At 40.8% G+C, this 26,686-nt stretch overlaps 1 protein-coding gene and 1 long non-coding RNA gene across 7 annotated transcripts in view; one reads left to right on the top strand and one right to left on the bottom strand.

Moving 5' to 3' along the window:
• Positions 1–495: 495 nt before the first annotated feature.
• LOC134759163 (uncharacterized) lies at positions 496–25,054 on the bottom strand. Its single transcript, XR_010135096.1, has 3 exons — positions 24,963–25,054; positions 4,300–4,421; positions 496–1,019 (listed from the first exon to the last, which is right to left on the bottom strand). It is a non-coding gene; the product is annotated as an uncharacterized lncRNA (long non-coding RNA).
• DDX59 (DEAD-box helicase 59) overlaps positions 24,717–26,686 on the top strand; it is a 46,140-nt gene continuing 44,170 nt past the window's right edge. The window contains exon 1 of one of the 6 annotated variants that reach the window (XM_004028113.4): positions 24,717–24,843. The gene's annotated coding sequence lies outside the window, so the exon portion shown is untranslated. Of the gene's footprint in view, positions 24,844–24,873; positions 25,044–25,158; positions 26,002–26,686 lie in introns of those variants that run through there. The other 5 variants (XM_063709774.1, XM_055367900.2, XM_055367887.2 and 2 more) reach the window with 5 other exon arrangements.

The raw sequence follows: 26,686 nt of genomic DNA on the forward strand, positions 1-26,686 counted from the left end.
GAGGGAGACCGTGGAAAGAGTGGGAGAGGGAGACCGTGGAAAGAGCGGGAGAGGGAGACCGTGGGGAGAGGGAGACGGAGAGGGAGAGGGAGAGGGAGAGGGAGAGAGCTGTTGTGCTTTTAAAGTACCACAGGCTGAGAATATGGGGTTTGTGTGAAAACAGAGATTGACTTCTTAGAAAAGAAGCCGTCCAAAGGAGAAAAAAATTGCTTGATGACTTTTTAAACTATCTATAGTCCTACTTCACTCCAGAAAGAACTTAAGGCTGAATTCTTGATAATGACCAAATTTTTAAGCTCTCGAATCTACAGTAATGTTGGTTGGCAATGTGTGAGACAGAATTCTTGAACTAGATTTTGAAGCCTATAATCAGACCAGTGCTTCAAATTTTGGAAATGCAGAGTAGAACAATGATGCTTTGTATTTCTTTTCTATATGATAATAATTTATTCATTTAAATATATGAACCAGTCAGATATCACTTGGTTTTAAAAAATTATTTTAATTCTTAATTGTATAATTTTACATTTTGGAGATTTTAGAAATGGTCACAAATATATCAGTTAGGACTCTTTCTGTTGCAGGATTACAGAAAACACTAGTGTAAAGAAAAAAGGGGTGGGGAGGAGGAGGGAGGGCTTACTGGATCTTGTGCCAAAGAAGCCCAAGTGTAGGCTGGGCATGGTGGCTCACGCCTGTAATCCCAGCACTAGGGGAGGCCGAGGTGGGTGGATCACCTGAGGTCAGGAGTTCCAGACCAGACTGACTAACCTGGTGAAACCCCATCTCTACTAAAAATACAAAAATTAGCCAGGCGTGGTGGCAGACGCCTGTAATCCCAGCTACTCAGGTGGTTGAGGCAGGAGAACTGCTTGAACCCAAGAAGCAGAGGTTGTAGTGAGCTGAGATCGCTGAGATCGCGCCACTACACTCCAGCCGGGGCGACAAGAGCAAAACTCCATCTAAAAAAAAAAAAAAAGATGTTCCAGTGTAGAGCAGACTCCAAATATGGCTGGATCCTAGGATAAAAATAAAATAACATAAAATTGGTCTTATTGCCAGGGTCCATGCAGCAAGATGGCTGTAAACTTAAAGTAAGTCAGCTTTCCTAGTAGCTGTAATGAAGTCATGTGCCCATTCTTGAAACAGCCGTTGTTGTCTAGGGAATGTGAAGTTCTGGTTGGCTAGGCTAGGTCACAAGTCACCCCTAGAGTTGGTCACAAGTCACTGCTAGAGCTAAGAATGGAGTCATACCTGCAGAGCCCCATGGACTAAGAGTGAGGGAAAATGGATTCTCAAATAAAAATGAGTATATTACTGAAAGTAGAGTGAATGGATGTTAGGTAGTCAAGGACAAATGTCCATCACATACATATTACTTGTATTTGGGTATTTCAGTGAAACTCTTAGTTCAGAACACATTATCATTATGATATCTGGTCACATAGCTTCTTTTTAGAGTTATCGTCGCAAAGAATGCCAATAGTCCACTACTATGCATTATCTCCTTATTCTGAAGTCAGAGACTTAGTATCCAGGAACATGGCTAGTCAGAATAATCCTTATGTTTCCCACTTCCCCTACTGATAGGTGTGGCCATGTAGCAAAGTTATAACCAATGAGACATGAGTAGAAGTGATTCATGTAACTTTCAGCTTGTATCCTTAATAGGAAAGTGGGTTGGGCCACTCCTTCATATACAGTAGTGCCCATTATCCAAGAGAAATAGGTTCCAAGACCCCAGTGGATTCCTGGAACTGCAGGAACTGCAGGTAGCACTATATACTATGTTTTTTTCCTATATGTACATATCTATGATAAAGTTTAGTTTATAAATTAGGCATAGTAAGAGATGAACAACAATAACATAATAAAATAGGATAATTATAGATAAGTTTCTGAGTAAATTTAAATAGAGCAATTTAAAACTTATGTATTATTTCTGGAATTTAATATTTTCATTTAGTATTTTCAGACTGTGGTTAACGATGGGTAACTGATATCACTGGAAACAAAACTGTGAATGAAGAGATACTGCTTTGATTCCTGAGTTTTCTCTGTCTTCATCTTATCTCCCCTTTTCTAGGGACTTTTTTTTTTTTTAATCATCATCTTCATGCTTCAGGTCCTTCACTAACATCTGCCCTTGGAAAATGGGCTCATAAACTCAGTAAAGTTTGTGATTGACAGATTTAATGTGCTGACTCCTAGGAGTGTTCATTTCGGGACGAAAAGGTTTAACTAAAAGGTACAATTCTATTATTGTAGGATTTACACCAACAAAAGTCGGTAAGAGAGGGGTTTTTGATATTGTTTTTGTCTTTAGTAGGGAAGAGCTTCTTGTTAGCTCTTGAATTTTTTTTTTTTTTTTTTTTTTTTTTTTTACCATCAGTTCCTTTAAATGAGGAAGCAAATAAGGATCACATACTACATTTAGTTAGTATGTTTCTTTTACACTATGGGTTCCTCCCCTGTTTCTGTCACTCTCACTTTTCTTTCCTTGAAATGTATTTGTCGTTTTTCCCGTAAAGTTTCCCACAATCTGAATTTTGCTAATTGCATCCCACTGATGTCGTTTAAAAGATTCCTCTATCTGTTATATTTTCTGTAAATGAATACATCTAGAGGCTCAATTCAATTGAGGTTCAATTTTTTGGTGAGATACTTTGTAAGTGGTTTGTGTACTTTCATTAGAGACACACAATACATGGTTGTCTCTTTGTGTGAGGCTGATTGATCAGTGGATTCAGGCTTTGCCAGGCTGAATCATATGCTATAAAGTTCTCCATCAGCTTTTCCCCTAATGCTTTTAGCAATCATTGGTGATCTTTGCTTGCATCCATTATTTCATTAGAGATTGCAGCTCTGTGATATTCTAATTCTATTATGCCTGCTCTACTCATTAGCTAGAATATCCCCATAAAGGAAAACCTTCTTTCATCCACTAATGGTTACCCTGAGGTACAGTTTATACAGAAAGGTCAGACAATCGTTTGATTCTTTCTTTTTACTTACACATTTTAAAATTATAAGTTGATTCCCTAGCATCCTCCAAAAGTAACCCATGAAAATTTTAGGTTTTTTTCTTTTTTTGGTCATTATGAAATCTATCTACATGTAAGATGAACATAAGTAAGGCTAGGTAAAATTATTATTTATTATTTTTCAATTTCTACATATGAAAGGAAATCAATTCCACAGCCTACTATATGACACATTTATGCTACTATGATTATTTTAAAAAGCAATTAAACAGTAAACTAAATACTGTTTCTTTTTAGTGACAAGGTGAAAAATTAAAATTAAGAAAATATACAAATTGATACTTGCCTATTTATAGAAAGCAAATTAGGTTAAGATGTATCAGCCATATTCATAGCAAAATTTTAATTGACTCCAAAAATGTAACGTCTTCACATTTCTCAAAATCTAATTCAAATCAGAAAATATTTGCAATGCTTTTTTGAAATGTTGTTTTGGGAATAATTAAAATGGCACAGTTATTTAAAACTGTGACCTTCCAGAAAAACAGGCTATCCAGGTTTACAGTGCAATCTTTTGCATGACTTAACCTTATAAAAAGTATGGAAACTCTAAGTGTAGGGATAAGAATGTTTAAGAGGGAGAATATTGGGGCCAGGAGCTCCCTTTGGTTCTATTCTTTTCCAAAAAAATCCGCAAATGGCACCTGCTAATGCTTTCTCTAGTGTGAGGGCCATCAATTACCCTAAGCTGGAAAATAAATTTCTATCATTTTATTGGTAGCTTGCTAGATTATTAAATCTTGTAAGTAATTCAAATATTTTTATATCAGGTACTGCCAAGGTGCTGGTGACACAAAGGTAAAAAAGTCAGAGTGTTTACCTTCAGGGATTTTACAGTAGAGTGAGTAAGGCGGCCCAGGAAACAGGCAGGAAATCCTAGTGAAAAGCTCTGATATAGCCCCAGTGTGAAATTTTTCTTCCAAAATAATTATTACGTTATAACACTGAGTGAAAACCTGATCTTACATTTGCTTATAAGGACAAACACACACCCCCAGTGCACTCTCCTCCCACCCCCATCACAGTCCTTTTGCTTAAATATAATCTCCAAGGGATGCAAGCACAACTACATCCTTGGCTCTTATAAACTTTGGACATTGCTGGGCGCGGTGGCTCACGCCTGTAATCCCAGCACCTTGGGAGGCCGAGGCGGGTGGATCACCTGAGGTCAGATGTTCAAGACCAGCCTGGTCAACGTGGTGAAACCCCGTCTCTAATAAAAACACAAAAATTAGCTGGGCGTGGTGGTGCATACCTGTAATCCCAGCTACTTGGGAGGCTGAGGCAGGAGAATTGCTTGTACCTGGGAGGTCGAGGTTGCAGTGAGCTGAGATTGTGCCACTGCACTCCAGCCTGGGTGACAGAGTGAGATTCCGTCTAAAAAAAAAAAAGTAAATAAAAATAATAATAATAAACTTGGGCCATTACCGTACATACCTAACACTTCTGACAGTAGGTTTCAGCCCAGCTATGGGTCTGCCTGCCTCACCAAAGAAAGAAGAGCCTTCAGTTCTCCACCTTATTATTCAGGGGTAGGTCATAATCCATCAATTAATACTGAAAGGATTTAAACATATACATCTGCGGTCATGTTTTTTTGTTTTTTTGTTTGTTTGTTTGTTTGTTTTGAGACGGAGACTCGCTCTGTTGCCCAGGCTGGAGTGCAATGGCGCGATCTCGGGTCACCGCAAGCTCCACCTCCCAGGTTCACACCATTCTCCTGCCTCAGCCTCCCGAGTAGCTGGGACTACAGGCGCCCGCCACCGCGCCTGGCTAATTTTTTTAAATTTTAGTAGAGACGGGGTTTCACCATGTTAGCCAGGATGGTCTCAATCTCCTGACCTCGTGATCCTCCCGCCTCGGCCTCCCAAAGTGCTGGGATTACAGGCGTGAGCCACCGCGCCCGGCCTCGGTCATGGTTTTCAAACGTTTTTTCCCTTCTTTTAGACTCTAGATCCTGTGTTTAAATGAAATCACCCCTTGGTATAAAACTGAAAGCTGCTACCCTCATTCCTGATTTCCGAGCATCTCTGCAGAATTCCCTCTGTTTTTCAGAAAGCTGACTTCAAGAATAAACATTAAAACAAAACGAAAAACCTTTAACTTGAATATTTCTTGCAAATGCTTATGTTCATCGTTTCTTTTTTTTTTCTTTTCTTTTTTTTTTTTTTTTTTTGAGACGAAGTCTCACTCAGCTTCCCAGGCTAGAGTATGCAGTGATGCGATCTTGGCTCACTGCAACCTCCGCCTCCCAGGTTCAAGCGATTCTCCTGCCTCAGCCTCCTGAGTAGCTGGGATTACAGGTGCACACCACCACACCCAGCTAATTTTTGTATTTTTAGTAGAGATGGGGCTTCACCACGTTGGCCAGGATGGTCTTGATTTCTTGACCTCGTGATCTGCCCACCTCAGCCTCCCAAAGTGCTGGGATTACAGGTGTGCGCCACTGCGCCTGGCCTATGTTCATCCTTTCTAAGGACACATAATCTTCTTACTTCATGTGATAATAATGATAATATTTTATATTTTATAAAGCTCTTAACTTTTGGCTGGGCTCAGTGGCTCATGCCTGTAATCCCAGCACTTTGGGAGGCCGAGGTGGGTAGATCACTTGAGGTCAGGAGTTCGAGACCAGTCTGACCAACATGGTGAAACCCTGTCTCTACAAAAAAACAAAAACAAAAACAAAAAAAAACAGAAAAATTAGCCAAGTGTGGTGGCATGCACCTATAGTCCCAGCTACTTGGGAGGCTGAGATAGAGAATCGCTTGAACATGGGAGGTGGAGGTTGCAGTGAGCTGAGATTATGCCACTACACTCCAGCCTGGGCAACAGAGTGAGACTCTATCTCACAAAAAAAAAAAGCTCTTAACTTTTTCAAGTACTTTTCCATCAGTTATTTCAGATTTTGTGAGCTATGTCTCCCACAATTTAATGTAGCCATTTTAAATTTCATGGTGTATATCTAAGAGGAAAATTTGATATTATAACATGTTTATGGATTTTTCCCACTGTTTGAGTAGTATTGCCTTTCAACTAAGTAGACCTCTTTTAAGCAACCATGATCGCTCATACTTAAGTCCAGTTATCATCTGACACTGAATAATCCACCTACCTGCAATAATCGATTAATCAACACATCAAAATATGCTATAATAAACAGAAAATCCCTAATTTGGACAATGCTTTCATATAATTTGTAGGCTATATTTTAACAAGTCATTTTAATTCTCACAGCACATTATTACACTGTTAAATTGAAATTTAATTTTTTTGCAAGCTGCATTCATTGTTGTTAATATTTATAACTGTTAAGGGATTATAACCAAATGATATCTGGTCCTGGGATAAGGAAAGAGCAAGAATGCAATCTGTTAAATTGGATTAAAGTATTAAGCTCAATTTCTGAAAGCACACTGAATGTATTCCCATAAAAATTAAGATTTTGAAGTGCAGAAGTTTCTTATGATGCAGCAAACAATGGGAAGTCAAAGATGAAAAGGCATTCAGCCTGAAATGAATCCTGCATAAAATGAAGAAAATAGAAACACTCACAGGTTTCATTATTTTAAGGGAAAAAAACCTTCTATTTTACAGTAGAGAACAATAAGATGTGGGAAATGGAATGGGAGAATGGAGCAGTTTTCTTCTAGGGACATGTATTTAAGAATGGTTTTGGCCGGGCGTGGTGGCTCAAACCTGTAATCCCAACACTTTGGGAGGCCAAGGCAGGCGGATCACCTGAGCTCAGGAGTTTGAGACAAGCCCGGGCAAATGGCAGAAATTAGCCGGGTGTGATGGCAGGTGCCTGTTGTCCCAGCTACTCAGGAGGCTGAGACAGAATTGCTGGAGCCTGGCAGGTGGAGGTTGCAGTGAGCCAAAATCACGCCACTGCACTCCAGACTGGGTGACAGAGAGAGACCTTGTCTCAAAAAAAAAAAAAAAATGCTCTCAAACCCCCGAAACGCTCTACTAAATTCTGTTGCCTTGTTGAGATAATCCACTAAAACCAATAACTGTTCCTTTTTTCTTACAAGTAAAAACACTTTCTTATTATTTATTTATTTATTTATGTTGAGACAGAGTCTCACTCTGTCACCCAGGCTGGAGTGCAACGGCACAATCTAAGCTCACTGCAACCTACGCCTCCCAGGTTCAAGTGATTCTCCCACCTCAACCTCCCAAGCAGCTGGGACTACAGGCATGCACCACCACACCTGGTTAATTTTTGTATTTTTAGTAGAGACAGGGTTTCACTATGTTGACCAGGCTAGTCTCAAACTCCTGACCTTGTGATCTGCCTGCTTCGGCTTCCCAAAGTGCTGGGATTACAGGTGTGAGCCACTGCGCCCAGCGATACTTTTTTATTGTAGGAGATATTTATGAAGAAGAAGAAAAAAAAATTACCATAAGCCCACCATCAGAGATAACTACTATTAACACTTTTAACAGCTTTATTGAGATTCACATCCCATAAAATTCACCCATCGAAAGTGCACAACTCAATTTTTTAAGTGTATTTAGAGTTGTACCATCATCAGCACCTAGTTTTAGAATAATTCATCACCCCAAAAAGAAACCTATTAGCATCACTCCCCATTTCCCTAACACACATTTCCCCCTACTCAGTCCTAAGCAACTACTATTTTTTGTCTCTAGAGATTTGCCTATTCCAGATATTTCATATAAATAGGATCACAGTATGTGGTCTTTTGTAACTGATTTATTTCACTTGGCATAATGTTTTCAAGATTCCTCCATGTTGTAGCAGGTATCAGTACTTAATTTTTTTAAATTGCTGAATAGCATTCCATTGTATGTACGTAACATAATTTGTTTATCCATTTATTATGGATATTGGGTGTTTCCACTTTCTGGCTGTCATGAATAATGCTGCTATAAATATTCATGTACAAGTTTTTGTTTGAATACTTGTGTTTAATTCTCTTAGAATCTAGGAGACTGAAATTTCTGGGTCATATGGTATCCCTACGTTTAATATTTTGAGGAACTGCTAAATTATTCTCCAAAATGGCTGTACCACTTTACAGTCCCATCAGCAATGTATAAAGGTTCCAATTTCTCCACATCCTGACAACCCTTTATATTGTCTGCCAACTATATATATATTGCTATCCTAGTGAGTGTGAAGTGCTATCTCATTGTGGTTTTGATTTGCATTTCTCTAATTACCAATGATGTTAAGCATCTTTTCATGTATTGGTTATCTGCATATTTTCTATGGAAAAGGGTCTATTCAGATCCTCTGTCCTTTTAAAAATTTGTTTTTTTTAAAAGTATTAAGACCTCATTATAAATTCTGGTTACAAGTCTCTTATCAGATATATATTAATTACAAATCATTTATTCCATTCTATGAATTGTCTTTTATTTTCATGATAGTATCACTTGCAGCACAAAAGTTTTTAACTTGATGAAGTCTACTTTATCTATTTTTTTCTTTTGTCTCTTACATTTTTGGTGTTATATCTTAGAAGGTTTTGTCTGACTCAAGGTCATGAAAATTGTGCCTGTATTTTCTTCTACAAATTTTCTAACTTTAGCTCTGACATTAGAGATTAGAGTCTGATCCATTTGATTTAATTTTTGGTAAGTGTGAGGCTGGGGTTAAACTTAATTCTTTTTTTTTTTTGAGACGGAGTTTTGCTCTTGTTGCCCAGGCTGGAGTGCAATGGCGTGATCTGGGCTCACCGCAACCTCCGCCTGCTGGGTTCAAGCGATTCTCCTGCCTCAGCCTCCTGAGTAGCTGGGATTACAGGCATGCGCCCCCATGCCTGGCTAATTTTGTACTTTTAGTAGAGATGGGGTTTCTCCATGTTGGTCAGGCTGGTCTCAAACTCCCGACCTCAGGTGATGTGCCCACCTCGGCCTCCTAAAGTGCTGGGATTACAGGCATGAGCCACCATGCCCAGCAAACTTAATTCTTTTATACATGGATATCCAGTCATCCCAGCAACATTTATTGAAAAGATTATTCTTTACCCTCATTGAATTGGCTAGACACCCTTGTTAAAAATCAATTGACCATAAGTGAAAGGGTTTACTTCTGGACTTTCAATTCTATTTTTCTGACCTATATGTCTATGCTTGTGCAACTACTAATATTTGCTATGAATTCATCTTTTTTCATATAAATTTTTTCACATTTATTTTTTCAAAACCATTGAGTCATACCAAGCATGCAGTTTTTAACTTTTTTTCTTAATAGACCATTAATATCCTCTGTCATTAAATATTCAACCTAATTTTTTTTTTGTTGAGACAGAGTCTTGCTCTATTGCCCAGGCTGGAGTGCAGTGGCGCGATCTCAGCTCACTGCAAGCTCTGCCTCCCGGGTTCACACCATTCTCCTGCCTTAGCCTCCTGAGTAGCTGGGATTACAGACACCAGCCACCACACCTGGCTAACTTCTTGTAGTTTTAGTAGAGACGGGGTTTCACCATGTTAGCCAGGATGGTCTCAATCTCCTGACCTCATGATCCGCCTGCTTTGGCCTCCCAAAGTGCTGGGATTACAGACACCAGCCACCACACCTGGCTAACTTCTTGTAGTTTTAGTAGAGACGGGGTTTCACCATGTTAGCCAGGATGGTCTCAATCTCCTGACCTCATGATCCGCCTGCTTTGGCCTCCCAAAGTGCTGGGATTACAGGCGTGAGCCACCGCGCCCAGTCTATTCAACCTAATTTTTAACGGTTGCATTATATTCCATTGTACAGATGTATAAAAATTAGTTAAACTAATCTCTTACTCAATACTTAAGAGATTGTTTTCAGAATAACATTATCTTTAACATAATAAACATCCCCAGAATATAGCTCTATTTGTATCAGTAATTACACCATAAGAAAAAAACCTAGAAAGAAAAATTGCTAAGTACAAATATTTTTAAGCACTTGATTAAAAAATACTGCTCTTGTATTAATTGACTAGCAATGTACAGGAGCGTGAGTTTCTTTATATGCTTACTAAAGCTGGATATTATCATTTAAAAATCTTGACAAATTTTGAATTCACATTTTATCAATGATTTGTAAGAAGGATATCTCAAACTTAGAAGTTTTTGATAGATTAAGTCAAATACCCAACTTTCCCGGTATCTTAAAGATCTCAAATTATGTATATACATGTATACATACGTGTGTGTACACACACACACACACATTTACACATTTTAGTTTCTTGTAGAGATGAGGTTTCACTATGTTGCCCAGGCTGATCTTGAACTCCTAGGCTCAAGGGATCCTCCTGCATCAGCCTCCGAAAATGCTGGGATTATAAGCATGAGCCACGACACTCAAACAAAAATCTCAAATTTTAATGTTATTTTTATTTTCTATATGTAGTACTGCCTTATTTTGCCTCACAGAGTAAATTGCCATTGAAAGAAAACACTTTGAAGAAAGTGACCTAATGAAGCAATCAATAAGATATAGATTTACAGAGACAGGGTGACTACTCCAGCAAGGCCTCACATGGTTACTTTACATCGATGTGGTCACCAAAGTGAAGTTAGCTATGTAAGTTCTGAAAGTAAATTTGATCAGTGATTCAGAGAGTTGATTGGTCTCTGATGAAAGGACTCACGGTAACCAACTCACCGAAGACTGATATTTAAAGTGGAATGCCTTCTTACTCATTTCTTGTGAGGCACCTCACTGACACAGACCAGATTGCTCAAAATGTTTGCTCAGGGCATGTTTTCTCTTGCATGAGACCTGGCACATAGAAAATACTCAATAAAAGCCAGGCACAGTGGCTCAGGCTTATAATGCCAACACTTTGGGAGGCTAAGGCAGGAGGACTGCTTGAAGCCAGAAGTTCGAGACCAGCCTGGGCAGCAAAGTGAGACCTCTGCCTCTACAAAATTAAAAATTAAAAAAAAAATTAGCCAGCCATGATGGCTTGTGCCTGTAGTCCCTGTAGTCTCAGCTACCTGGGAGGCTGAGGCAAGAGGACTGCTTGAGCCCAGGAGTTCAAGGCTACAGTGAGCTATGATTGTGCCACTGCACTACAGACTAGGCAACAGAGTGAGACCTCGTCTCATAAAAAAAAAAAAAAGGAAGAAAGTACTCAATAAATATCAGCCATTATCATTATTGTTATTATCATTAATATTATAGTGCAATTGACTGAGATTTTGCTCATCTCCCCTTTATAGGGAACCCACTCTGATCTTTGAGGTGGCTCTTGACCTTTTGGAGTCATGCTCACTTTGAGAGTCTAATGAAATCTGTGGATACTTCCAGCAGATAAAAAAGCCCATATGTACATATGGAGAATGGGCTAAGAACTGTGCTCTTATGTCCACTATGGCCCTACTCGAATGCTCAGACTTGAGCAGTCCTGAGTTAAGAGTAAAATGCATTTGCAGTTCACAATCAGGCAACCACACTAGAACACTGGGCTGGGACAAACTCTCTTGGCTTTTTTCTTTCATTTTGCTTTGTGCCTTTCTTCTTTTTTTTCTTGGAAATATCCTCCCCTCAGAAAGCCAAAAAATGTGAAGCCCAGGCCTGCCTTGATTGAAGACATAAATAGTCCTCACCCCACCTGACTCATTGCTCTCCTTTTCATTTCTCTCTCTCTCTCTCTTTTTAAATTTTAAAGTGATTTTTTTAAATTTTAAAGTGATTTCACTATTCATGTGGATATTCCATCTGACATCTTGGCCTCTCAGTTCCTCAGCCTTTTTGGCGTCTGATAATCTAATCCTCCATGCCCCCTCAGATGACCATGGCATTCTTTTTCTCATGACAATCACTGCATACTTCTGACACTGTAACTTCCAGAGTCCCATTCTCTGAGCAGCATCCCCCATCCTTCTGGATTCTCAAGAACTCCTGCTTCAGCAATTCTTCAACTTCATGAAGAACTCTCATTCTTAGACTCTATCATTTTCTCAACTATAATCAGCTATCCATGTCCTCAAGTCTTTTTCTTTAGCTAGCCTAAAAGCCACAGCTCATGTTTATAATGACTCCCTTGCAAACACCCTTAAAACCTTTGCCCTTCTCTCCCTGAGCTTACCCTGTTGTATTCAATTAGGAAAGCCTGCAACTCTGCTTATACCCAACAATCTACTCACTCTGGGCCTGCATGAGAGCAGCCAAATAGTGCTCAGCTGATCTTATTCACCATATCCATTAGTTTTCTTTAAATTCATGGCCCAAAATCTCAGTTGGGTGCTTAGCATACTTGACAATCCTACTATATTTCTTGAAATGTTCTCTTTCCCACTCTTCAAAAAGACTAGTTCACGTCTTCCTTCTTTTCAAAGCTTCTAAATGATACCACCTCCCCACAACCCCAGCTGTAGCCCCACTCTTACCCACAGCTTTAACAAAAAATGAATAAATCAAAGCAGACAGCCAGGCGCGGTGACTCACACCAACAATCCCAACACTTTGGGAGGCTGAGGTGGTTGAATCACTTGAGGTCAGGAGTTTGAGTCCAGCCTGGCCAACATGGTGAAACCCCATCTTTACAAAAATATAAAAAATTAGCCAGATGTGGTGGCACATGCCTGTAATTCCAGCTACTCAGGAGGCTGAGGCAGGAGAATCGCTTGAGTCTGGGAGGCGGAGGTTGCAGTGAGCTGAGATTGCACCACTGCACTTCAGTCTGGGCAACAGAGCGAGACTCCATCTCAAAAAAAAAAAAAAAAATCAAAGCAGAAAAGGACCACTCAAACTACAGCATGCTTTTGTATGTACCCATTTTGAGTTACCTCCTAGTTCCATGGATCAAGTGTCCTTGCATTTCAAAGGCCAGCCCTTCTGTTTGTGTTCTGCAGCCCATGCAAATCTTGCATCTTCAAGGACTTCGCTCTGGAAACTATTCCCTCTCTCACCTGTATAATCAATTTCTCCCTTTCCCATGGTTTATTTCCACCAGCAAACAACACGCCATAATAGCTCCTATCTTAAGAGAGAAAAAACATATCTTGACCACATATCTCTCTCCAGCCCCAGGCAAGTTTCTCTGCTCCCCTTCATAACAAAACTTCTTGAGTTGGCCATAATCGCTGATTAGCTTTTTACCCCACATTTTCTCCTCAGTCCATTTCCCCTGAGATTCCTCTTGTCCAAGTCACTAATGGCTTCCATTCTGCCAGATATAACAGTCACTTCTCTGTTTTTATTTTACTTGAATCTCTGAGAGGTATTAGAAACACTTCTCCTTGAAATACTTTCTTCTTTTGCTTCTAGGGCAAAACAATCTCTGGGTTTCCCTCCTTCTTCAATGACATTTATTCTTAGATCACTTGCCAGTTCTTCTTCGACTCAGTCTTTAAAAGCAAGAGTGCCAAAGGCTCTGTCCCTGCTTCCCTTCTCTCCGTTTATGCATACTCTCAAGTCAAGTGACCATTTCCACTCCTGTCGCTTTACACGCTATTTTTAAACTTAAAAGAGTGGTTGAGGAGCTAGGTGACTGCGGTAAGGGTAGGAGTACAGTTCGTACCTTTTACTTTTTATACAATGTATAAGCATTACATACTCAGACCAATTAAAATGTAAATAAATACATGAGAGCGAAAAACATCTCTCTCATTTAGGCCACAATTAATTTGATTTTTTTCTTATATGCGGCCAAGCTGAATCCTAACTCATACAGAGGGACAGGTTGAATTTACAGGGCAAAAAGGGGTAACTACTAGTGTTAAGGAAGGCAGGAAGGACAGAATCCCCAGCCCCAGTGGAGGAATCAGCCTTTGATAGGACAAAGGGCACATCCTATGTAGCACAGAGGAAAGGAAGCACAGAGAATTACTGATAATGCAGGAAGATTTGCATGTTTGGTGAGAAGCTGAGAGGGTTCTTATGTCATGGCTTCGTGTTGTCTATGAAATAGGAGGCAAAGTTCGCTCATCAGTCAGGGAGTGGGTCCAAGGGAGCTGGGAGAGGGGATTTTTGAGGCTTGGAGGGAGTGATTGTTTACAATAATTGTTGCTGCAATGGAAGAGCAAGTTGACCAGAGAAAAGCAATAGGATTATTGAGGGCCCCTTTGTGACTGGTAATCATGAATTATTATTATTATTATTATTATTATTATTATTATTACTTGAGACGGGGTCTCACTGTGTCACCCAGGTTGGAGTGCAGTGGCGAGATTGGATCTTGGTTCACTGCAACCTCCACCTCCTAGGCTCAAGGAATTCTCCTCCCACCTCAGCCCCATGTAGCTGGGACCACAGGAGCATGACACTATGCCCAGCTGATTTTTTTTTTTTTTTTGGTATTTTTGATAGAGATGGGGTTTCACAATGTTACCCAAGCTGATCCCCTGAGCTCAGGCGATCTGCCTGCCTCCCAAAGTGCTGGCTGGGATTACAGGTGTGAGCCACCATGCCCAGCCGGGTACCCATGAATTTATAGGCGGGAGTGCAGCAGATATGAGTTGTAACTTTCTTGGTTCAAATCCAGGCTCTGCCAGTAAATGACTGCTCTCAGGCAGGTTTCTTAAACTTTGTACCTCAGAGTTTCCTCATTTGTAAAATGGGGGCTCATTCATTTATTCAACAAATATTTAAGTGTCTACTGTGCACTATTAGACACACTTCTCCTTGAAAGCATAGTTCTTGGGGCTGAGATTAGAGCCAAATGGCCAGATATGATGGCTCATGCCTGTAATCCCAGCATTTTGGGAGGCCAAGGCAGGAGAATTGCTTGAGGCCAGGAGTTCGAAACCAGCCTTGCCAACATAGTGAGAACCTCCCATCTCTATTTTTAAAATGTTAAAAAGTATTTTTTAAAAAACATATTAGAGCCAAAAACAAGAAAAACTTTGTTCCTTCATGGAGCTCACAATAGTTATATGTACCTTCCTTTTAGGTTGTTATGAGGATTACACGAGATTTTAATTTCCTAAATGTTAAGATGTACACTTTTTTACATTTTACAGCTCTGAAACTGAGATTCATTTTACAATCAATGGCATTTTACAGTTAATTGGCAGGGTGTTTTTCTTTTTTAGTGTTATATAGAGTAATGGTGTCACTTATAATCAATGGGGTTTCAGATTCCATAAAATATGATCATACTTATAAAATCTTAATTAAGTATCTGGAAGGCTATACACTGCAGCACTTGTAATAGCAAATAACTGGAAACAGCTCAAATGGTTATCGGCGACAGACTGGAGCTATAGTGCACCCAATGGAGAAGTGGAAAGGAATGAAGAATATTTTTATACACTGCCATGAAGCAATCAATCTCCAGGATATGTTGTCAGCTGAAAAGAAGGTGGAAAAAGTGTCTGCAGTATGCTTCTGTTTATCTAAAAGGTGTATATATATATATGCACAGATATAAAATACTTGCTTATATTTTCAAAACTGGAAGGATAGACAAAACAATTTTTGAATTAAAAAAATTAAGTAACCTATGGGAGAGGGAAGGAATAGGGTGGAAGGAATAAAAGCTAAAGTTTTCGGAATATACATAGTTTTGTAGATTTGATTTCAAACCCTGTAAATGTATTGTGTTTTTGTTTTTGTTTTTTTAGAGATAGGACTAGGTATGTTGCCCAAACAGGAGTGCAGATCATTCACAGGTATGATCATAGCACCCCGTAGCGTCACACTCCGGGGCTTCAGCGATTCTCCCGACTCAGCCTCCCAAGTATCTGAGACAGGTTTATAAAATTATAAAACAATGTTAAATCAAAAAGGAAAAGAAAATCAATTCATGAAAATCAAAAGCAAAAGGAAACAAATAAATCCACCCTTTGAATTGACTTAGTGGCTTAACCATACAGAAAGGATTATTTCACATGGTTTTAAAACACAATAATTTGACTATGTATCCTTACTAGAATATATCTGGAATTTTTAAAAAGTCAAAGACATTTTAAACTATTTTCAGTAATTATATGGTTAGTAATAATTTTGGTATTATTATTCTGAAGCCATTTTATATGTAACAAATAAAATTATATTAAATTTTTAAAATTTATTTATTTATTTCGAGATGGAGTCTTGCTCTGTTGCCCAGGCTAGAGTGCACTGGTGTGATCTCGGCTCACTGCAACCTCCACCTCCTGGGTTCAAGTGATTCTCCTGCCTCAGCCTCCTGAGTAGCTGGGACTATAGGCATGCACCATCACGCCTGGCGAATTTTTGTATTTTTAGGAGAGATGGGGTTTCGACATGTTGGCCAGGCTGGTCTCGAACTTCTGATCTCAGGTGATCCATCCACCTCCGCCTCCCAAAGTGCTGGGATTACAGGTGTGAGCCACCACTCCTGGTCATTAATATACTTAGAAACTAAAATTTTCAGTGTAAAAGTGGTATCAAAATAAAATTTAAAACTTTTTAATTAAAAACCTTTTAACTTTTTAAAGTTAAATAAAAACCTTGTAATCCTAAATTTGAATAAAATGAACTTATGATTTTTTTCTCCTAAAAAAAGAAAAAAAGAATGTCTGAGCTCTGTCCACTAAAAAGGCTTAGAAACCATAACCAATTTAGTAGCAATTAGCATCTCTCATGCCTAGGCTGTGGCCTATAAATACCATTTTCTGTCAAAGGGAATCAGAAACCCAGGCTCCTGATAGAAATGACTGATTCTCAGTCTGGGACAAAAATATGTAAGATGGGCCAGGCGTGGTGGCTCACGCCTGTAATCCCAGCACTTTGGGAGGCCGAGGTGGGTGGATTATGTGAGGTCAGGAGTTCGAGACCAGCCTGGCCAACACGTCGAAATCCCGTCTCTACTAAAAATACAAAAATTAGCCGGGCGTGGTGGCATGTGCCTGTAGTCCCAGCTACTCAGGAGGCTGAGGCAGGAGAATCGCTTCAACCTGGGAAGTGGAGGTTGCAACGAGCCAAGATCCCACCACTGCACTCCAGCCTGGGCGACAGAGCGAGACTCCAACTCAAAAAAAAAAAAAAAAAAGTAAGATGAGCTGGGAACAAGCTCCATCACACCAGAAAGCAAGGAAACTTTCAAAGACTACTGGGTTTTATGTGTCAAAAAGACCCTAAAGCCACCTTGAAGAGGTTCCCACTGTCAAAGATGGGACAATTTAAGCTTCACAAAGAGTAGTAAGTGCAATGAACTGAAATGCATCAAATATGTTAAACATTCTTGAGTCTGGCCTCACACAGTAACTCACACCTGTAATCTCAGCACTTCGAGAGGCATAGGCAGGAAGATCACTTGAGTCTAGGAGATGGAGACCAGCCTGGGCAACATAGTGAGAAACACATCTCCACAAAAAATTTTTTTAAAAATTAGCTGGGCATGGTACTGTGCCTATAGTCCCAGCTACTCAGGAGGATCGCTTGAGTCAGGGAGGTCAAGGCTGCAGTGACCCTAAGTCATGCCACGGCACTCCAGCTGGACAATGGAGCAAGATCCCGTCTCAAAAAATAAATTAAATAAAATAAATCCTTGAGTCTGCCAGGCGCGGTGGCTCATGTCTGTAATTCCAGCAATTTGGGAGGCTGAGACGGGCGAATCACCTGAGGTCAGGAGTTCAAGACCAGCCTGGCCAACATGCTGAAACTCCATCTCTATAAAAATACAAAAATTAGCTGGGCATGATGGCAGATGCCTGTAATCCCAGCTACTCAGGAGGCTGAGGGGGGAGAACCGCTTGAACCCGGGAGGCAGAGGCTGCAGTGGGCCGAGATCGTGCCATTGCACTCCAGCCTGGGTGACAGAGTGAGACTCTGTCTCAAAAAAAGAAAAAAAAAATCCTTGAGTCCATAGTGATTAAGGAAAAAAAAAAAAAACCACGCACACTCATAGGTCACCTTTGGAAGATGCCAGAGGATCAACTCCTTAGCCCATGGTTACAAAACAACACTCTTAATCAGTACAGCCATCTGTGCAGTGCTGGAACATTTCTGATTTCAGTAAAATATCTAAGGCTCGTTGCAGTGCTGAAAGAAATCCTGAAAGTACACAATATAAGTGGGATAAGATGCAAAAGGAAGACAGAAGATGACAGACATGTTGGGAGAGAAATTAATAGACTAATGGTCCCAGTGTGGTTGAAAATGATCATGACGGGAGAAGTTGAACAAAGTAAAGCTGGAAGAAAAGGAGGTTGTTACCAGATAAAAGAATATCGAAATTGGTGCTCTTGATTTGTCCCCTGCTGAGAAATTTAGAGTTGCCTTGGGAAAACCTAAGATGCTCTTCTCTTCATTTTTTGAAAGTTTAATGTCCCATGAACATGCCTAATCTTGAAAGGGAGAATCCAGCACAACACTTTTTCCTCTGGAAAATTAACGCGTATTGGCAGCAGGTTTCTTTTTCTTTTTTTTTTTTTTTTGAGAGAAGTCTCGCTCTTGTCCCCCATGTTTGAGTGCAATGGCTTTATCTTGGCTCACTGCAACTTCCGCCTCCTGGGTTCAAACGATTCTCCTGCCTCTGCCTCCCAAGTAGCTGGGATTAAGGTGCCTGCCACCACGACCAGCTAATTTTTGTATTTTTTAGTAGAGATGGGGTTTCACCATGTTGGCCAGGCTGGTCTCGAACTCCTGACCTCAGATGATCCACCCGCCTTGGCCTCCCAAAGTGCTTGGATTACAGGCATGAGCCACCACGCCTGGTCATATTGGCAGCAGGTTTCTAAGTATGCTAATGGTCACAGCTCATATATGATGTCCTCAGAGTATGACAGCCTTGCAATATTGAATCTAGTGAAACCTGCCTGAGCCTTCCTTTGCTAAAGTTTACAAAGGTAGATTTTATAGCTCAGCAGTGGTCTATTTTTCTAAACATTCAATGACATCTTTCTAAGTTCAAGTTTTAGGATGAATGTAGAGTGGTAAAATAGACCTCATTTTAATTCGGCATCTCCTAAGTTGTCATCCCAGAAGCTTTGCTGACAAGAATTACGTACTTCTGTGAATGTATCTGTACCAGGAGTTTGAGCAGAAAAAATAATATTGATCACTGAGATCACAAACTCTATGATGTATATGAGATTAGTAGGATGACATTTCTAAAATTATTACATTAAAATGTTTATCATGTTATCATAAGTATTAAATTCCTCTCTATAAAAGTTTTCATCATCATGTTTTGTGGTTACTATAAAGCTATGTAGTGCGTATTGAACTTCAGTGTCAACCATGACTCTATCTCCTTCACCCTCCACGTCCTATCTATCAAGAAGAACTATTGACCTAACTTTCTCTTTATCTCTTGATTCTGTCTACCTCTCTTTTTCTCCACTGCCACTACTTCAGGCTACCCTAAAGTTCAGGCCACCCTCCTCTTCAGGCTGAACTATTGCCTCAGGTTCCTACCTCGGTTTTACCCTCTACAATCTTCTCTCCATATTTTAGCATCCCCCACTATCATTTCTCCATATTGCAGCATAAAGAAATAAATCTTCGCTGTTAAATGCTACTGACATTTTGGGGTCATTTGTTGCTGCAGTATAACTTGATCTAAGAAGACTAATATCTAACTTATTTCAGTTCCTTGGATGTGCTATATCTCACTTTGGGCCTTTCCTTCCTCTTCTTTTTCCTATTTTAATTGTCCCAATTCCTCTTCAGCTTTTAGATCTCAGTTTAGATGCCATTTCCTCTGGGAAGCTTTCCCTGATTCAGCAGGTCTGGCTTATGTACCCATCCTTACATTCCTATGAAACCCTGTAATTCCCTTATCCGCACTTACTATGGAATTGTCTGTCTCCCTCCTCCACCTGCCTGCTGGAAGCTTGGTGAGGGCAGAGACTATGACTTCCTATTTCATCATTATATTCCCAGTTCTAGGCACATGGCAAATGTCATAAATCTGTTGAATGAGTAAATAGTTCAATTCTTAGAATTTGAATACTTGGTCATACTACTTATCAGGAAAAGATGCCAAAGGCAGAAAAAGTACTGAGGTCCAAGTTCTGATCTGATTCATTGTGATGATACAAGTGGAAAAAAAAATCAATGGCAGTTAAATACTATTAAACTGTGCTTTCCTGTCTCCACCTTGATCAAAATTTATACGTGCTTTCCAAGCCTCACATATTAAAGAGTAAGGAGTAGCTATAAACTAATACGTGTGAGACTGAAGTTTCCCGAGATGAAAGAATGCTAGGCATTATTATTTCTATACATGTTTCAACAGCACATGAGAATAACATACAGGTCAGCTCACATTATTGCAGCATTTCCTGTTCTAAGACACAGCTTAAGGCAAACTCTTAGAATGGTTATGTAGGATGTATGCATTCCACAACTCTTGTCTAATTCAGTCACCTTTGTATACTTTCCCATCCCTCCCTGCCATAAAGCATATTAAAATTGAATTAGTAACGCCATCTGTGATTTCCATGTGACCTACTATAAATAATGTTTTCTGTGGCCCCACAATTAAAAGACCATCATAAAACCATCTCCGTGAAGATCTTTTGTGAAGAAAACAGAAATGGGAGTTTAGATTAATTATACTGTGCTCTGGTGAGACCTAAGAGGAAACCTGATTCTGAGCTTTTTGATTAAAGAACACAGTGGGAAAGAGCCACAAGTGAGACCTGAGTGGCTCTGAGGTTTGACTTATTAACCTTGAAAGGTGAAGAACTTGATGTTAAAAATTAGGTTTCATCCAGCATCCTAACTCAAATGTAGAAATGAGTTGCAACTCACTAGGCTTCATTCATTCATTCATTCAGAATGAATCATCCTGCTCATCAAGATTGGCTACTTTTCCAAAAGTAACAATAAGAATACAAACATATAGCAAAGGTCTAAAGCTTCCATAAGAAAACTAAGGAAAGTTGGGCACAGTAATGGAACACATGAGTGTGAGTTATGTCTAAGGTTTCCAACAGATTGGGAAGTTTAGGAACACTAAAAATGGTTTTGGAACCAGGTTTCCTGATTGAAAGTTAAAGGGATATGGTTTTATACTTACATAAAGAAAAGCTTGAAGGCAGTGTAGTCTAGTGGATTTAGGAGACAGACCTGGGCTTCAAGTCCTGCTGTGCCACTACCTAGCTGTGTGACCTTGGGCAAGATGCTTAATTACCTAAACCTGTTTCTTCATTAGTACGATGGGGATAAAATGCCTACTTTATAAGATTACAGTAAGAATTAAATATGACAATGTTTCTAAAATGCTTTGCACAATGCCTATCCATAGAGAGTCTAATTAAATAGTAAGTATAATCATGGAGCTCTCCAGTGAAGAACTGGACTGCCCTGTAAGGTGGGAAGCGCCCTGTCTCTAAAAGCATTCAACAAGCCGGTTGGTCCTGTAGCAGGGTGCTATAAAATAATTCCTCCTACAAGGGTATGGAGAGTAGCAAGGGGTGGTGATTGGACTCTGATGAATGCATTCAAACCTAAGATTCCATGACACATTAATGCTTAAATTGCTTTACAAATATTGATTCTAAAATAAAATGTCCCCCAAAATACACAAAACTAAAATTGCTGGACTACTGAGAAAAATGAACACATCTACCTTTATAATGGGAGACTGATTGCTTGATCTATTTTATCTACTAACGGGTAAGAGAAATACGGGGAAATACTGATGGGGAAATCTGAACATGAACATTAGTAAAGATATAGAATATCTGAAATACCAAGCTTGATTTATTTGCAAGTATCATGTATCTATCTAATGGTGCATAAACATTCTTCTCCGGTTCTAAAAATATATGAAAATTGGCCATAGACTAGCCATAGAGCATTATCGGGCTACTGCACTCCAGCCTGAGTGACAGAGGGAAGACCCTGTCTCTTTAAAAAAAAAAAAAAAAAAAAAAAAAGGCCGGGCGCGGTGGCTCACGCCTGTAATCCCAGCACTTTGGGAGGCCGAGGCGGGCGGATCACGAAGTCAGGAAATCGAGACCATCCTGGCTAACACAGTGAAGCCCCTTCGCTACTAAAAAATATAAAAAAATTAGCTGGGCGTGGTGGCGGGCGCCTGTACTCCCAGCTACGCAGGAGGCTGAGGCAGGAGAATGGCGTGAACCCGGGAGGCGGAGCTTCCAGTGAGCCGAGATCGCCCCACTGCACTCCAGCCTGGGCAGAGCGAGACTCCGTCTCAAAAAAAAAAAAAAAAACAGAAAAAAAAAACAGAAAAAAAAACACTTCACAAAGAAAATGAAAAGATCTTGGACTGAATCCTGGATTAGGGGGAAAAAATAGCTCTAAAACACCTTAATGGAACAACTAGTAAATTTTCAATAAGGACTGCATGTTAGCTACTCGATAAGGACTGCATGTTAGCTACTCGTACTTCATCAATGTTAAACTACCTAAATTTGAGCCAGGCCCAGTGGCTCATACCTGTAATCCCAGCACTTTCGGAGGCCAAGGCAGGTGGATAGCTTGAGCCTAGCAGTTGGAGACCACCGTGGGCAACATGGCAAAACCCTATCTCTAACAACAAAAAAATTCCAGGCATGGTGGGGTGTGCCTGTAGTCCTAGCTACTCGGGATGCTGAGGTGGGAGCCTCACTTGAGCCCGGGAGGTGGTTGCAACGAGCCGAGATCGCACCACTGCACTCCAGCCTGGGTAACAGAGTGAGACCTTGTCTCAAAAAACAAACGACCTCAACTGGAACATTTTTCTGTGAGTATAAAAGAGAATATCATTGTCTTCGGAGACACATGCTACAACTTACTCCTAAATGGTTCAGAAAAAAATACATATCTATAGTATACATATTTTATATATATAATCTCTCCTACACACTAATATAGCAAATATAGCAAACTGTGAACTTATGTGAAGGGTATACAGGAGTTCATTAATTCTGAAACTTTTTGATAAGGTTGATTTTTTCAAAATAAGTCAAAAAATTTTTTTATTTGAAAACACACTATAAACAGGGAGAAGATATCTGCAACACATACAATTAACAAAAGAATGTTTCATTATATATACATATATACATTATATATACATTTATATATGTACACACACACACACCCTTAGAAGGGGAACAGAAAACATGAATGAATAACATATTTCAAAGTGCTCAACCTTATCAGTAATTACGGAATGCAAATTAAGACAAAAACATGGTATTTATTCTGGGTAGACTAGCAAAAAGTAAGAAGTGTGAAAATAACGAGGATTTAGAGAGAATTGTGGTCGGTACTGGTGGCAGTATAGATTGGTACAACCACTTTGAAAACATTTCTGCTTTATCTTTGAAAGCTGAACAGCCTCCATAGCCTCTGATGCCGTAGTGCTAATCCTAGGTTCAAATTAGAGTCCAGCGCATGCACAGAAGGTGAACAAGAATGCTCCTACTAGCCTTATTAGTAATTACTAGGGGCAGATTCAGGTTTTGTGGGGTATGAGCTTATATAATTGGAAAAGAGGAGGCTTTTAAAGAAAGAGATTCAGAATGATGAATACAAATTAGGTTCAAAAGTGACTAATTTTTATAATGGCAAAAGAAATTACAACAATTAGAAATGTCACAAAACCCAGGAAAAGAGTTCTGTTATAGGTATGTGACCTACAAACTTGGGAAGTCTGATACATTTAGTCTGTATGGTTCCCATCAATAAAGAAAATACTTAAAGTGCATTTATAATCCTATCCGCTACAGTATTGAATACATTCCTGACAGGAGAAAACTTCCTTTTGACTAGGCAGTAAGAAATAAATGTTCTGTTACTACACATAACAACTTGGATGAACCAAGAAAACAAATGTTGAGTGATAAAAAGCGAATTCCAGGCTATATGTATTTTTATAAAGCTCAAAAAGAAGAAAAATACACCAATACACAGGAATGCATCCAAATATGATAAAACCACTAAAAATGGCAAAGAGGGACAAAACTGAAGATAGTGGTGGTGAGCTTAGAGGCCAGAAGTAGAATCCTGGAGATGCATGGGTACATGCTAAATACTGATAACGTGGTGGAGTGATAGTTTCATTAGTATACTTTAAATTTTACATATTTGGTAAATATGCTCTTTTGAATGCATCGAATATTACACTGAAAATATTTTTAAATACTTAAGGCACCTGAATGTAAGCTGGCTTCCCTCCTTCCTCTCCTTCTCAACTACAAGCTGCTTGGGACACGTGGCTCCAGAGGTTGGCAAAACAGGGAAATGTCAGCCCACAAGGAACAAGAACCGTGACTTGTGTTATTTTCTTGTTGGTGTTGGGGTGGGGGGAGGGGTGCGGTGGTGCAGGAAATATTATCCAGCATATCGAACATGCCACATCAAGCTGACTCCATTTAAATTTTGAGTGGCTCTACTAGCTAAAGCCAGAAAAAGGTTTTTGGGCCCAACGGGCAGAAGTGCCCCTCCCTTTTACACTCACACTTCCCACTTTCTAAGGATGCCAGGCCTCCGCGCCGCCCTCCTGCTTCTTTCCGGACGGTCCAACTCTTTTCCACCAGTCCCAGCCCATTCGATTACGTAAATTCTTCCAAGAGGATTCCCAAACGTGCCCCTCCGTCCAGAACTCGCCCAGCCCGGACCAGTTCCGAGATTTACCACCAGCCCAGAGCTGGGCGGGGGCGTGGAAAACACGAGGAGCCTTCCCGCCCCTCTCCTCCTCCCTCCCTCCCTCCCAAGCCACTGCCGGCTCCCAGCCGAGCTCCGCCCCCGCGGTGGCCCCGCCTCCCCGCCGCCCAGAAAGCGGGCTACGGCCCCCCCCTCCCAAAACCCGGAGAAGTGGATTCTGCGCTCCGCTTCGCACCACCAATCCCGGGCCGCAGTCCTGACGAGTGGGTCAGGGCTTGTCGGGCGGAAGCCTGGCCTGGAGCCTGGAAGGGGGAGACGGCCCCAAGCGGGAGCGGGAGCGGACGCGGCCTCAGTCCTGCGCGGGTGAGCGTGCCCCGGAAGCTCGGGCGCCTGGCCGCCCTGGTGCCCCTCCTCCGGGACCTGGGGCGCTAGGCCGCGGCGGCAGAACGGGTGCCCCTGCGCGGCCCTGCTCCCATGCTTACAGTTCCCGGTGTCCCAGGCCTCTACCCGGAACTGGAGCCCCGCCCGTCTCTTAGCAGCTCCGTGACGTGAAGCGCCTCGGGGTGCGGTGCCGCCGGGCGTGGGTGGGAGGCAACGCCCGAGGGGAGGGCCCGCCAGTGCACGGGGGTGCGGGGCGCGTTGGCGAGAATTGGAGGCCGCGCCGCCGCCCGCCGCCCGCCGCCCGCCTTCCCGCCCAGCAAGAGCACGTTCCCTTTCGCCATTGGAAGACTTTGAGTTCCAAGCTTTTTCCTGCTCACACAGAGCCGTCCCTGCCCCTCCCGCCACCCCATGTACATTTTCGGAGATGTAGGATAGTAATTCTAGACCCTCGGTTGCATTTCTGTTGGAATTTTTCTGGAAGTTGGAATCTGGCAGTTTAAACAAAGAATTTTTTTAAGAAAAATATTAGTATATTTGATAGTCCCCAGATTAGGTTAAAAGCCTTATTCCCAATAACTGTAATTTTGCAAAGACATGTTTTTGGTGTAAAAAGGTATAGATATGGGTTGATGAAAAGAATCAAACTCTGAAAAATATTTGAAGAGATTTATTTTGAGCCAGATTCAAGTGACCATGGCCAGTGACAGTCCTCAGGAGGTCCTGAGAACATGTGCCCAAGGAAGTTGGGGTACAGCTTGGTTTTATCTATTTTAGGAAGGCGTGAGACGTCAAATACATTTAAGAAATACATTGGTTTGGTTTAGAAAGGCGGGACAACTCAATCGGTAAATGTAAACGTTATCTGGTTGAGGTTGTCTAAAGACCTGGGATCGATAAAAAGGAATGTTCAGGCTAGAGATAAAGGATTGTGGAGACCAAGTTTTATTGTGCAGAGGAAGCTCTTAGATAGACTTTAGAGAGAGCAGGTTGTAAATTGTTTTATATTGGACTTAAAAGGGTGCCTGGCTCTTAGTTGATTATCTCCTGGATCTGGGAAGGAAGGAAGGAAAACAAAGGGAGATGGGAATTCTCACCAAATGCAGATTTTTCCTGCAAGAGACTTTGCAGGGGAGTTTTAAGGTACGACGAGGAAATATATTTTGGGGTAAAACATTTTTATTTTCTTCCTTGTTATGCCAGAGTCAGATTGGAAAGTAAGTCACGATATACAGGGTTAAATAAAACCCATCTGATGAGAATTTATGGTTTGTAGGGCATGACTCTCCAGACCCCTTAGAAAGGAATTTGGGTAAGATAAAAAATTAGAGCTTAGTCCTCAAATGGTTGAGAGCTTGTGCTCTGGATCCACAGTGCCAGGGTTGTAACACTTAAGAATTGTGTGAGCTTGGACAAACCACTTAATTTCTTTTTCTTTTTTTTTTTTTTTTGAGACGGAGTCTTGCTCTGTTGCCCAGGCTGGAGTGCAGTGGTGCGATCTCGGCTCACTGCAAGCTCCGCTTCCCGGGTTCACGCCATTCTCCTGCCTCAGCCTCCCGAGTAGCTAGGACTACAGGCGCCTGCCGCCAACGCCCGGCTAATTTTTTTTGTTTTGTTTTGTTTTAATAGAGACGGGGTTTCACCGTGTTAGCCAGGATGGTCTCGATTTCCTGACCTCGTGATCCGCCCGCCTCGGCCTCCCAAAGTGCTAGGATTACAGGCGTGAGCCACCGCACCCAACCCAAACCACTTAATTTCTAAGTGGCTAAGTTTCTTCTGAGTGTATATAATGTGTTTTATACACACACACACGTTTTTTCATTATGCT

Source organism: Gorilla gorilla, chromosome 1 (genome assembly GCF_029281585.2).
Source record: "Gorilla gorilla gorilla isolate KB3781 chromosome 1, NHGRI_mGorGor1-v2.1_pri, whole genome shotgun sequence".
Classification (NCBI taxonomy): domain Eukaryota; kingdom Metazoa; phylum Chordata; class Mammalia; order Primates; family Hominidae; genus Gorilla; species Gorilla gorilla.